General features: G+C 28.8%; 2 long non-coding RNA genes across 6 annotated transcripts; one reads left to right on the plus strand and one right to left on the minus strand.

Moving 5' to 3' along the window:
• Nucleotides 1-580: 580 nt before the first annotated feature.
• Nucleotides 581-14748, minus strand: LOC126749661 (uncharacterized). 5 transcript variants are annotated; one of them, XR_007665242.1, is made up of 3 exons: nucleotides 14608-14748; nucleotides 13231-13402; nucleotides 581-702 (listed from the first exon to the last, which is right to left on the minus strand). It is a non-coding gene; the product is annotated as an uncharacterized LOC126749661 (long non-coding RNA). The 5 variants fall into 5 exon arrangements; XR_007665243.1 differs by lacking the exon at nucleotides 581-702 and adding an exon at nucleotides 2150-2252; XR_007665241.1 differs by lacking the exon at nucleotides 581-702 and adding an exon at nucleotides 2303-2424.
• Nucleotides 9052-12025, plus strand: LOC126749660 (uncharacterized). The gene is made up of 4 exons (XR_007665240.1): nucleotides 9052-9189; nucleotides 11061-11346; nucleotides 11401-11535; nucleotides 11607-12025. It is a non-coding gene; the product is annotated as an uncharacterized LOC126749660 (long non-coding RNA).
• Nucleotides 14749-14899: the final 151 nt, after the last annotated feature.

The following is a 14899-nucleotide window of genomic DNA, read 5'->3' on the forward strand; positions in this document are numbered from 1 at the left end:
ACACATCTCGTGAGAGTTGCACATAATTATCAAAATTTAAAAAATTATAGTTTTTGAGAAAAATCGAAATTTCGGTTTTTACAATTAACATGTACTTTTTTAGATCGAAAATTTTGCATAACTTTTTTGTTATTAAAGATAGAGCTTTCATTTAAAAACTGCCAAGTACTCCTTGCAAAGGTGCATCTTGTACGTAATTATGAAAACTAAAAAAATTATAGTTTTTGAGAAAAATCAAAATTTCGGTTTTTTACAATTAACATGTACTTTTTTAGATCGAAAATTTTGCATAACTTTTTTGTTATTAAAGATAGAGCTTTCATTTAAAAACTGCCAAGTACCCCTTGCAAAGGTGCATCTTGTACGTAATTATGAAAACTAAAAAAATTATAGTTTTTGAGAAAAATCAAAATTTCGGTTTTTTACAATTAACATGTACTTTTTTAGATCGAAAATTTTGCATAACTTTTTTGTTATTAAAGATAGAGCTTTCATTTAAAAACTGCCAAGTACCCCTTGCAAAGGTGCATCTTGTACGTAATTATGAAAACTAAAAAAATTATAGTTTTTGAGAAAAATCAAAATTTCGGTTTTTTACAATTAACATGTACTTTTTTAGATCGAAAATTTTGCATAACTTTTTTGTTATTAAAGATAGAGCTTTCATTTAAAAACTGTCAAGTACTCCTTGCAGAGGGGCACCTTGTACATAATTATCAAAATTAAAAAAATTATAGTTTTTGAAAAAAATCAAAATTTCGGTTTTTTACAATTAACATGTACTTTTTTAGATCGAAAATTTTGCATAACTTTTTTGTTATTAAAGATAGAGCTTTCATTTAAAAACTGCCAAGTACTCCTTGCAAAGGTGCATCTTGTACGTAATTATGAAAACTAAAAAAATTATAGTTTTTGAGAAAAATCAAAATTTCGGTTTTTTACAATTAACATGTACTTTTTTAGATCGAAAATTTTGCATAACTTTTTTGTTATTAAAGATAGAGCTTTCATTTAAAAACTGCCAAGTACCCCTTGCAAAGGTGCATCTTGTACGTAATTATGAAAACTAAAAAAATTATAGTTTTTGAGAAAAATCAAAATTTCGGTTTTTTACAATTAACATGTACTTTTTTAGATCGAAAATTTTGCATAACTTTTTTGTTATTAAAGATAGAGCTTTCATTTAAAAACTGTCAAGAACTCCTTGCAGAGGGGCACCTTGCACATAATTATCAAAATTGGAAAAATTATAGTGTTTGAGAAAAATCGAAATTTCGGTTGTTTACAATTAACATGTCCTTTTTTAGATCGAAAATTTTGCATAACTTTTTTGTTATTAAAGATAGAGCTTTCATTTAAAAACTGCCAAGTACTCCTTGCAAAGGTGCATCTTGTACGTAATTATGAAAACTAAAAAAATTATAGTTTTTGAGAAAAATCAAAATTTCGGTTTTTTTACAATTAACATGTACTTTTTTAGATCGAAAATTTTGCATAACTTTTTTATTATTAAAGATAGAGCTTTCATTTAAAAACTGTCAAGGACTCCTGGCAAAGGGGCACCTTGCACATAATTATCAAAATTGGAAAAATTATAGTGTTTGAGAAAAATCGAAATTTCGGTTGTTTACAATTAACATGTCCTTTTTTAGATCGAAAATTTTGCATAACTTTTTTGTTATTAAAGATAGAGCTTTCATTTAAAAACTGCCAAGTACTCCTCGCAAGGGGGCACTTTGCACATAATTATCAAAATTGAAAAAATTATAGTTTTTGAGAAAAATCGAAATTTCGACACATCTCGTGAGAGTGTACTTTTTTAGATCGAAAATTTTGCATAACACTTTTGTTATTAAAGATAGAGCTTTCATTTAAAAACTGTCAAGTACTCCTGGTAAAGGGGCACCTTGCACATAATTATCAAAATTGAAAAAATTATAGTTTTTAAGAAAAATCGAAATTTCGGTTTTTTTACAATTAACATGTACTTTTTTAGATCGAAAATTTTGCATAACTTTTTTGTTATTAAAGATAGAGCTTTCATTTAAAAACTGTCAAGTACTCCTTGCAAAGGGGCACCTTGTACGGAATAATCAAAAACTAAAAAAATTGTAGTTTTTGAGAAAAATCGAAATTTCGGTTTTTTACAATTAACATGTACTTTTTTAGATCGAAAATTTTGCATAACTTTTTTGTTATTAAAGATAGAGCTTTCATTTAAAAACTGTCAAGTACTCCTTGCAGAGGGGCACCTTGTACATAAATATCAAAATTAAAAAAACTATAGTTTTTGAAAAAAATCAAAATTTCGGTTTTTTACAATTAACATGTACTTTTTTAGATCGAAAATTTTGCATAACTTTTTTGTTATTAAAGATAGAGCTTTCATTTAAAAACTGTCAAGTACTCCTTGCAGAGGGGCACCTTGTACGTAATAATCAAAAACTAAAAATATTATAGTTTTTGAGAAAAATCGAAATTTCGGTTTTTTACAATTAACATGTACTTTTTTAGATCGAAAATTTTGCATAACTTTTTTATTATTAAAGATAGAGCTTTCATTTAAAAACTGTCAAGTAACACATCTCGTGAGAGTCCTTGTACGTAATAATCAAAAACTAAAAATATTATAGTTTTTGAGAAAAATCAAAATTTCGGTTTTTTACAATTAACATGTACTTTTTTAGATCGAAAATTTTGCATAACTTTTTTGTTATTAAAGATAGAGCTTTCATTTAAAAACTGCCAAGTACCCCTTGCAAAGGTGCATCTTGTATGTAATTATGAAAAATAAAAATATTATAGTTTTTGAGAAAAATCAAAGTTTCGGTTTTTTACAATTAACATGTACTTTTTTAGATCGAAAATTTTGCATAACTTTTTTGTTATTAAAGATAGAGCTTTCATTTAAAAACTGTCAAGAACTCCTTGCAGAGGGGTACCTTGCACATAATTATCAAAATTGGAAAAATTATAGTGTTTGAGAAAAATCGAAATTTCGGTTGTTTACAATTAACATGTCCTTTTTTAGATCGAAAATTTTGCATAACTTTTTTGTTATTAAAGATAGAGCTTTCATTTAAAAACTGCCAAGTACTCCTCGCAAGGGGGCACTTTGCACATAATTATCAAAATTGAAAAAATTATAGTTTTTGAGAAAAATCGAAATTTCGGTTTTTTACAATTAACATGTACTTTTTTAGATCGAAAATTTTGCATAACACTTTTGTTATTAAAGATAGAGCTTTCATTTAAAAACTGTCAAGTACTCCTGGTAAAGGGGCACCTTGCACATAATTATCAAAATTGAAAAAATTATAGTTTTTAAGAAAAATCGAAATTTCGGTTTTTTACAATTAACATGTACTTTTTAAGATCGAAAATTTTGCATAACTTTTTTGTTATTAAAGATAGAGCTTTCATTTAAAAACTGTCAAGTACTCCTTGCAAAGGGGCACCTTGTACGTAATAATCAAAAACTAAAAAAATTGTAGTTTTTGAGAAAAATCGAAATTTCGGTTTTTTACAATTAACATGTACTTTTTTAGATCGAAAATTTTGCATAACTTTTTTGTTATTAAAGATAGAGCTTTCATTTAAAAACTGTCAAGTACTCCTTGCAGAGGGGCACCTTGTACGTAATAATCAAAAACTAAAAATATTATAGTTTTTGAGAAAAATCGAAATTTCGGTTTTTTACAATTAACATGTACTTTTTTAGATCGAAAATTTTGCATAACTTTTTTATTATTAAAGATAGAGCTTTCATTTAAAAACTGTCAAGGACTCCTGGCAAAGGGGCACCTTGCACATAATTATCAAAATTTAAAAAATTATAGTTTTTGAGAAAAATCGAAATTTCGGTTTTTACAATTAACATGTACTTTTTTAGATCGAAAATTTTGCATAACTTTTTTGTTATTAGAGATAGAGCCTTCATTTAAAAACTGTCAAGTGTTCCTTTTGAAAGGGCATCTTGTACCTAATTACCAAAAACTGAAAATTTTATAGTTTTTGAGAAAAATCGAAATTTCGGTTTTTTACCATTAACATGTACTTTATTAGATCGAAAATTTTGCATAACTTTTTTGTTATTAGAGATAGAGCCTTCATTTAAAAACTGTCAAGTGTTCCTTGTGAAGAGGCATCTTGTACCTAATTACCAAAAACTGAAAAATTTATAGTTTTTGAGAAAAATCGAAATTTTGGTATTTTTCTATTAACATGTACTTTATTAGATCGAAAATTTTGCATAACTTTTTTGTTATTAGAGATAGAGCCTTCATTTAAAAACTGTCAAGTGTTCCTTGTGAAGGGGCATCTTGTACCTAATTACCAAAAACTGAAAAATTTATAGTTTTTGAGAAAAATCGAAATTTCGGTTTTTTACCATTAACATGTACTTTATTAGATCGAATATTTTGCATAACTTTTTTGTTATTAGAGATAGAGCCTTCATTTAAAAACTGTCAAGTGTTCCTTGTGAAGAGGCATCTTGTACCTAATTACCAAAAACTGAAAAATTTATAGTTTTTGAGAAAAATCGAAATTTTGGTATTTTACTATTAACATGTACTTTATTAGATCGAAAATTTTGCATAACTTTTTTGTTATTAGAGATAGAGCCTTCATTTAAAAACTGTCAAGTGTTCCTTGTGAAGGGGCATCTTGTACCTAATTACCAAAGACTGAAAAATTTATAGTTTTTGAGAAAAATCGAAATTTCGGTATTTTACTATTAACATGTACTTTATTAGATCGAAAATTTTGCATAACTTTTTTGTTATTAGAGATAGAGCCTTCATTTAAAAACTGTCAAGGACTCCTGGCAAAGGGGCACCTTGCACATAATTATCAAAATTTAAAAAATTATAGTTTTTGAGAAAAATCGAAATTTCGGTTTTTACAATTAACATGTACTTTTTTAGATCGAAAATTTTGCATAACTTTTTTGTTTTTAGAGATAGAGCCTTCATTTAAAAACTGTCAAGGACTCCTGGCAAAGGGGCACCTTGCACATAATTATCAAAATTTAAAAACTTATAGTTTTTGAGAAAAATCGAAATTTCGGTTTTTTACAATTAACATGTACTTTTTTAGATCGAAAATTTTGCATAACTTTTTTGTTATTAGAGATAGAGCCTTCATTTAAAAACTGTCAAGTGTTCCTTGTGAAGGGGCATCTTGTACCTAATTACCAAAAACTGAAAAATTTATAGTTTTTGAGAAAAATCGAAATTTCGGTTTTTTACCATTAACATGTACTTTATTAGATCGAATATTTTGCATAACTTTTTTGTTATTAGAGATAGAGCCTTCATTTAAAAACTGTCAAGTGTTTCTTGTGAAGAGGCATCTTGTACCTAATTACCAAAAACTGAAAAATGTATAGTTTTTGAGAAAAATCGAAATTTTGGTATTTTACTATTAACATGTACTTTATTAGATCGAAAATTTTGCATAACTTTTTTGTTATTAGAGATAGAGCCTTCATTTAAAAACTGTCAAGTGTTCCTTGTGAAGGGGCATCTTGTACCTAATTACCAAAGACTGAAAAATTTATAGTTTTTAAGAAAAATCGAAATTTCGGTATTTTACTATTAACATGTACTTTATTAGATCGAAAATTTTGCATAACTTTTTTGTTATTAGAGATAGAGCCTTCATTTAAAAACTGTCAAGGACTCCTGGCAAAGGGGCACCTTGCACATAATTATCAAAATTTAAAAAATTATAGTTTTTGAGAAAAATCGAAATTTCGGTTTTTACAATTAACATGTACTTTTTTAGATCGAAAATTTTGCATAACTTTTTTGTTATTAGAGATAGAGCCTTCATTTAAAAACTGTCAAGGACTCCTGGCAAAGGGGCACCTTGCACATAATTATCAAAATTTAAAAAATTATAGTTTTTGAGAAAAATCGAAATTTCGGTTTTTTACAATTAACATGTACTTTATTAGATCGAAAATTTTGCATAACTTTTTTGTTATTAGAGATAGAGCCTTCATTTAAAAACTGTCAAGTGTTCCTTGTGAAGGGGCATCTTGTACCTAATTACCAAAAACTGAAAAATTTATAGTTTTTGAGAAAAATCGAAATTTCGGTTTTTTACCATTAACATGTACTTTATTAGATCGAAAATTTTGCATAACTTTTTTGTTATTAGAGATAGATCCTTCATTTAAAAACTGTCAAGTGTTTCTTGTGAAGGGGCATCTTGTACCTAATTACCAAAAACTGAAAAATTTATAGTTTTTGAGAAAAATCGAAATTTTGGTATTTTACTATTAACATGTACTTTTTTAGATCGAAAATTTTGCATAACTTTTTTGTTACTAGAAATAGAGCCTTCATTTAAAGACTGTCAAGTGTTCTTTGTGAAGGGGCATTTTGTACCTAATTACCAAAGACTGAAAAATTTATAGTTTTTGAGAAAAATCGAAATTTCGGTATTTTACTATTAACATGTACTTTATTAGATCGAAAATTTTGCATAACTTTTTTGTTATTAGAGATAGAGCCTTCATTTAAAAACTGTCAAGTGTTCCTTGTGAAGGGGCATCTTGTACCTAATTACCAAAAACTGAAAAATTTATAGTTTTTGAGAAAAATGGAAATTTCGGTTTTTTACCATTAACATGTACTTTATTAGATCGAAAATTTTGCATAACTTTTTTTGTTATTAGAGATAGAGCCTTCATTTAAAAACTGTCAAGTGTTCCTTGTGAAGGGGCATCTTGTACCTAATTACCAAAAACTGAAAAATTTATAGTTTTTGAGAAAAATCGAAATTTCGGTATTTTACTATTAACATGTACTTTATTAGATCGAAAATTTTGCATAACTTTTTTGTTACTAGAGATAGAGCCTTCATTTAAAGACTGTCAAGTGTTCTTTGTGAAGGGGCATCTTGTACCTAATTACCAAAGACTGAAAAATTTATAGTTTTTGAGAAAAATCGAAATTTCGGTATTTTACTATTAACATGTACTTTATTAGATCGAATATTTTGCATAACTTTTTTGGTATTAGAGATAGAGCCTTCATTTAAAAACTGTCAAGTGTTCCTTGTGAAGGGGCATCTTGTACCTAATTACCAAAAACTGAAAAATTTATAGTTTTTGAGAAAAATCGAAATTTCGGTTTTTTACAATTAACATGTACTTTTTTAGATCGAAAATTTTGCATAACTTTTTTGTTATTAAAGATAGAGCTTTCATTTAAAAACTGTCAAGGACTCCTGGCAAAGGGGCACCTTGCACATAATTATCAAAATTGAAAAAATTATAGTTTTTGAGAAAAATCTAAATTTCGGTTTTTTACAATTAACATGTACTTTTTTAGATCTAAAATTTTGCATAACTTTTTTGTTATTAAAGATAGAGCTTTCATTTAAAAACTGTTAAGTACTCCTTGCAAATGGGCACCTAGTACGTAATTATGAAAAACTCAAAAATTTACGGTTTTTGAAAAAAATCGAAATTTCGGTTTTTTACAATTAACATGTACTTTTTTAGATCGAAAATTTTGCATAACTTTTTTGTTATTAAAGATAGAGCTTTCATTTAAAAACTGTCAAGTACTCCTTGCAAAGGGGCACCTTGAACATAATTATCAAAATTGAAAAAGTTATAGTTTTTGAGAAAAATCGAAATTTCGGTTTTTTTACTATTAACATGTAGTTTTTTAGATCGAAAATTTTGCATAACTTTTTTACTATTAAAGATAGAGCTTTCATTTAAAAACTGTTAAGTGCTCCTTGTGAAGGGGCACCTTGTACGTAATTACCAAAAATTGAAAAGTTTACGGTTTTTAAGAAAAATCGAAATTTCGTTTTTTTACTATTAACATGTACTTTTTTAGATCGAAAATTTTGCATAACTTTTTTGTTATTAAAGATAGAGCTTTCATTTAAAAATTGTCAAGTACTCCTGGCAAAGGGGCACGTTGCACATAATTATCAAAATTAAAAAAATTTTAGTTTTTGAGAAAAATCGAAATTTCGGTTTTTCACAATTAACATGTACTTTTTTAGATCGAAAATTTTGCCTAACTTTTTTATTATTAAAGATAGAGCTTTCATTTAAAAATTGTCAAGTACTCCTGGCAAAGGGGCACCTTGCACATAATTATCAAAATTTAAAAAATTTTAGTTTTTGAGAAAAATCGAAATTTCGGTTTTTTACAATTAACATGTACTTTTTTAGATCGAAAATTTTGCATAACTTTTTTGTTATTAATGATAGAGCTTTCATTTAAAAACTGTCAAGTACTTTTGGCAAAGGGGCACCTTGCACATAATTATCAAAATTGAAAAAATTATAGTTTTTGAGAAAAATCGAATTTTCGGTTTTTTACAATCAACATGTACTTTTTTAGATCGAAAATTTTGCGTAACTTTTTTGGTAATAAAGATAGAGCTTTCATTTAAAAAATGTCAAGTACTCTTAGTAAAGGGGCATCTTGTACGAAATTATTAAGAACTGAAAAATTTACGGTTTTCTTCAAAAATCGAAATTTCGGTTTTTACCATTACCATGTACTTTATTAGATCGATAACTTGGAGCCCATCTTTCGCCTCAAAAACGAGGTCGAAGAAATACCCGATTTCTTAGTTCTGCTCGGATTTCCTTATAACCCGGTATTTTCGTGATCTACCTAATGAGAACAATCCGCTGGTATAGTTGTAATAATGGAAAGGAGGGAGTATATAATTTCTTACTGAAAAACAGTGTGGGGTGGGTGGGGGGAATAAGGGTTGACTCACTCGTTCACATCTGACCGAACCTTTTATCCTTCAGCTCTCTCTGCATCGACCAGGACCAACCTCTAAAAATGACCGAAACAGTGGTGGGGGACGTATATCGAGACATGCAGCACAGTTTGTCATGGATCGTCTCCTTTATGGGCCTATTATTCGGTCGGACCTGATACACCAGAGGACGTTAGTGGTCGCTTTCTTTACCTACTTGATCAAGGACAATGTAGAGAGCAAACAGGCGGTTTTGATAAAAAATCTACTGGAGATGATTCTGGATGTCCAGCTGGACCAGAGCTGCTTGGTGCGGAAGATTGGGGTTCAAGGATTGGGGTATGCTGCGGAGAATTTGAGTAAGGAGCTCGTAGTGCGGTACTGCAATCAGATACTAAGCATTTTGATGAACTGCTTGGATTATCACAATTTAGGGTAAGTTTCTTAACTTTTCTCAAAAATCTTCTATAACTCTGTTATTTTTTGTTTTACGGATAAATGTCGTTTTTTATGATTTGTTCTATTTTTGATCAGGAATTCAATGCTAAAAGAAAATTTTCCATATTCGTACTGGTTTTTGGAGAAAATGAGGAAAAACTGTTTAAAGGTTTTTCCCCATTTTCTAGAAAACTGTTGGACTTGAAAATGATTTTTCTACTGTATCTTATGCGCATTAAGATTCTAAACAACTTTTGTTTAAACAATTTTTTTTTCCAACCAATAGTTTTCTCGAAAAAAAAATAAAAACCGTAATTATGAACATTTTTCCATGGGTACCCCTTGGATCTCTTGCAGACAATTTTTTGGGAAAATTGGGTATAACTTTTTATTGGTAAATTTTTTAAAAAAGTTTTATGAGACTTTTTTGAAGTGTTTTCGATGATTTATCGGTTTATAAAAAAAAAAAAATTCAAAAATTTTTTTTTCAGTTTTGACTTAAAAATCGTCAAATTTTTCAAAAATTTCTCATAACTCCTTTATTTTTAATTTTTTAACTAAATGTTATTCTTTATGATTTGTTCTATTTTTGATCGGGAATTCAATGCTAGAAGAAAGTTTTTCATATTCCCATTGGTTTTCGATAAAATGAGGAAAAACTGTTTAAAGGTTTTTTCCAATTTTCTGGAAAACTGCTGAACCTAAAAATTATTTTTCTACTGCATCTTATGCGCATTGAGATTCTAAATAACTTTTGCTAAAACAATTTTTTTCTCCAACCAATAGTTTTCTCGAAAAAAAATAAAAACCGTAATTATGAACTTTTTTCCATGGGTACCCCCTTGGATCTTTTGCAGACAATTTTTTGGGAAAATTGGGTATAACTTTTTAGTGGTAAATTTTTCAAAAAAATTTTATAAGACTTTTTTGACGTGTTTTGGATGATTTATCGGTTTCCAGAAAAAAAAAAATTTCAATTTTTAAAAAATTTCAAATTTTTTAGAAACCTTACCATAAGTCCTTTATTTTTCGTTTTATGGTTAAATGTTATTCTTTATAATTTGTTCTATTTTTAATCCAAAAAAAGATTTATTGTTATAAGGTGTTTAAATCATGGGCAGAATGGCAGGTTTGGCACATCAATAACTTCTTTCGCGTATATGACACCTTTGAAGAAGAAGAAGAGAAGTAGCAGTAACGAGAGTGAGAACGAAACGAGGGTGAGAAAGGGACAGACTACTGGTTTATACATATACAGATATCTGGTTTCCCCGACTTCTGTAAGCGTTTCAATATCTGTCCCTTCCCTTCTCTTCCCTCATTTCTCTTCTCACTTTGGTTACTGCTACTTCTCTTTTTCTTCTCTTCTTCTGGAAAAAATTATTGATTTCTTACAGGCAGTTGAGGCCAAAGTTTCTTTTTATTCTTCTTCTTCTTCTTCTCCCTCTTCTTCTTTAAAGACCTGAAATACCTGGGTGACCTTTACACATACTTACTTTAAATAAATCTCTTCCAGGAGAATCACAAATAAAACATCTAATTTTGACAGTGACAATTTATTAATTGATTGATTTTATTGACTGATAAATGACCGGCAAGCTTTCCTGATCTTGTTTCCTGTAATTATCACTGACTTTGTTTCTGGTGATCAAATCTCGATATGGATTTTATTGAGTTTTTAGTCCACATTATCAATATTGTCCATTTTCTAAGTCAATTCAGTGAAAATTCCAGGATTTATTTCTTAATAAATAAATAGGACCTGAAGAAATAACTCGACAACGATCAACTTAACCGTAGGTTCCTTGAAAGATCCTATTCTTATTTTAATCATTTACAAAATGATGGACCTATTCTTCCTTATCTAGGAACGAAAGCGAGCTGATCCTGGAATCGTTGCAATCCTTCTCGAAACTCCTGAACAGTTTGCCAGGGTACAAATTCCATCCCTTTCAAGTTACCGCAGCAGTGAGGATCAAGTTCCTATTCAGTCAAGAGGATCCACGTCTAAGGAGGACTTCGATCCAGTTATTAGGAGATCTGGCAACGTCCCTTGGTTAGGAGACCAATTTGGAGGCATCCAAGGAGCAGATCCAAGGGAACCTCATCACTTTACTTTTGCATCTATGCGATCCAGACGTGTATGTTGTCAAGGTATGACTTTTTGGATCATTTTACTCACTTAACTCATGCATCTACCCCATTTAGGCCTGTAAAAGTACGATCCAGAAGGTCGGCCCTTATCTGGATTGTCTGGAGGTAAACCGCATGATCCAGGAGTGTTTGGGCGACGAAACCGACTTGATGTTCACGGATTTTATTAAGGAGTTAATTAAACGCATGGTAAGTAAATGGCAGCACCTTAAATGTAATATTAATGCAGTTCGTCTGTAATATATTTTGAATTTAATTAGGGATATATGGAATCAATGATATCAAGGTTATCTGGGGGTCAAATCGAGGACGAACTGGTTTAAAGGTCGTGTCTAAGGGCCAATGCCGCCCTTGTCACCGGTTTGTTCTACGCCGAACTACTACCCGAGAATAAACCGAAAGTTCCATTGGAAACTGTCTGTGATAAACTGATCAGACTGATGCAAGACGAGTCAGAAGAAGTTAGGATTAAGGCAAGTCAAGCTATATCATGTTTGTTTTTATAATTATTGTAGAACGGATTGTGCTAGGGGGATAGTATGAATAAGTCTTTTTATCGAAATTTCGGTTTTTTACCATTAACATGTACTTTATTAGATCGAAAATTTTGCATAACTTTTTTGTTATTAAAGATAGAGCTTTCATTTAAAAACTGTCAAGTACTCCTTGCAGAGGGGCACCTTGCACATAATTATCAAAATTAAAAAAAATATTGTTTTTGAGAAAAATCAAAATTTCGGTTTTTTACAATTAACATGTACTTTTTTAGATCGAAAATTTTGCATAACTTTTTTGTTATTAAAGATAGAGCTTTCATTTAACAACTGTCAAGTACTCCTTGCAGAAGGGCACCTTGCACATAATTATCAAAATTGGAAAAATTATAGTTTTTGAGAAAAGTCGAAATTTCGATTTTTTACAATTAACATGTACTTTTTTGGATCGAAAATTTTGCATAACTTTTTTGTTATTAAAGATAAAGCTTTCATTTAAAAACTGTCAAGTACTCCTTGCAGAAGGACACCTTGCACATAATTATCAAAATTAAAAAAATTATAGTTTTTGAGAAAAATCAAAATTTCGGTTTTTTACAATTAACATGTACTTTTTTAGATCGAAAATTTTGCATAACTTTTTTGTTATTAAAGATAGAGCTTTCATTTAAAAACTCTCAAGTACTCCTTGCAGAGGGGCACCTTGCACATAATTATCAAAATTGGAACAAATATAGTTTTTGAGAAAAGTCGAAATTTCGATTTTTTACAATTATCATGTACTTTTTTAGATCGAAAATTTTGCATAACTTTTTTGTTATTAAAGATAGAGCTTTCATTTAAAAACTGTCAAGTACTCCTTGCAGAGCGGCACCTTGCACATAATTATCAAAATTGGAAAAATTATAGTTTTTGAGAAAAGTCGAAATTTCGATTTTTTACAATTATCATGTACTTTTTTAGATCGAAAATTTTGCATAACTTTTTTGTTATTAAAGATAGAGCTTTCATTTAAAAACTGTCAAGTACTCCTTGCAAAGGGGCACCTTGCACATAATTATCAAAATTGGAAAAATTATAGTTTTTGAGAAAAGTCGAAATTTCGATTTTTTACAATTATCATGTACTTTTTTAGATCGAAAATTTTGCATAACTTTTTTGTTATTAAAGATAGAGCTTTCATTTAAAAACTGTCAAGTACTCCTTGCAGAGCGGCACCTTGCACATAATTATCAAAATTGGAAAAATTATAGTTTTTGAGAAAAATCGAAATTTCGGTTTTTTACAATTATCATGTACTTTTTTAGATCGAAAATTTTGCATAACTTTTTTGTTATTAAAGATAGAGCTTTCATTTAAAAACTGTCAAGTACTCCTTGCAAAGGGGCACCTTGCACATAATTATCAAAATTAAAAAAATTATAGTTTTTGAGAAAAATCAAAATTTCGGTTTTTTACAATTAACATGTACTTTTTTAGATCGAAAATTTTGCATAACTTTTTTGTTATTAAAGATAGAGCTTTCATTTAAAAACTGTCAAGTACTCCTTGCAGAGGGGCACCTTGCACATAATTATCAAAATTGGAAAAATTATAGTTTTTGAGAAAAGTCGAAATTTCGATTTTTTACAATTATCATGTACTTTTTTAGATCGAAAATTTTGCATAACTTTTTTGTTATTAAAGATAGAGCTTTCATTTAAAAACTCTCAAGTACTCCTTGCAGAGGGGCACCTTGCACATAATTATCAAAATTGGAACAAATATAGTTTTTGAGAAAAGTCGAAATTTCGATTTTTTACAATCATCATGTACTTTTTTAGATCGAAAATTTTGCATAACTTTTTTGTTATTAAAGATAGAGCTTTCATTTAAAAACTGTCAAGTACTCCTTGCAGAGGGGCACCTTGCACATAATTATCAAAATTGGAACAATTATAGTTTTTGAGAAAAGTCGAAATTTCGGTTTTTTACAATTATCATGTACTTTTTTTAGATCGAAAATTTTGCATAACTTTTTTGTTATTAAAGATAGAGCTTTCATTTAAAAACTGTCAAATACTCCTTGCAAAGGGGCACCTTGCACATAATTATCAAAATTGGAACAATTATAGTTTTTGAGAAAAATCGAAATTTCGGTTTTTTACAATTATCATGTACTTTTTTAGATCGAAAATTTTGCATAACTTTTTTGTTATTAAAGATAGAGCTTTCATTTAAAAACTCTCAAGTACTCCTTGCAGAGGGGCACCTTGCACATAATTATCAAAATTGGAAAAATTATAGTTTTTGAGAAAAGTCGAAATTTCGATTTTTTACAATTATCATGTACTTTTTTAGATCGAAAATTTTGCATAACTTTTTTGTTATTAAAGATAGAGCTTTCATTTAAAAACTGTCAAGTACTCCTTGCAAAGGGGCATCTTGCACATAATTATCAAAATTGGAACAATTATAGTTTTTGAGAAAAATCGAAATTTCGGTTTTTTACAATTATCATGTACTTTTTTAGATCGAAAATTTTGCATAACTTTTTTGTTATTAAAGATAGAGCTTTCATTTAAAAACTCTTAAGTACTCCTTGCAGAGGGGCACCTTGCACATAATTATCAAAATTGGAAAAATTAAAGTTTTTGAGAAAAGTCGAAATTTCGATTTTTTACAATTATCATGTACTTTTTTAGATCGAAAATTTTGCATAACTTTTTTGTTATTAAAGATAGAGCTTTCATTTAGAAACTGTCAAGTACTCCTTGCAGAGGGGCACCTTGCACATAATTATCAAAATTAAAAAAATTATAGTTTTTGAGAAAAATCAAAATTTCGGTTTTTTACTATTAACATGTACTTTTTTAGATCGAAAATTTTGCATAACTTTTTTGTTATTAAAGATAGAGCTTTCATTTAAAAACTGTTAAGTACTCCTTGCAAAGGGGCACCTAGTACGTAATTATGAAAAACTCAAAAATTTACGGTTTTTGAAAAAAATCGAAATTTCGGTTTTTTACAATTAACATGTACTTTTTTAGATCTAAAATTTTGCATAACTTTTTTGTTAT

The sequence above is a fragment of the Anthonomus grandis genome, unplaced genomic scaffold (genome assembly GCF_022605725.1).
Source record: "Anthonomus grandis grandis unplaced genomic scaffold, icAntGran1.3 ctg00000490.1, whole genome shotgun sequence".
Taxonomy (NCBI): Eukaryota; Metazoa; Arthropoda; class Insecta; order Coleoptera; family Curculionidae; genus Anthonomus; species Anthonomus grandis.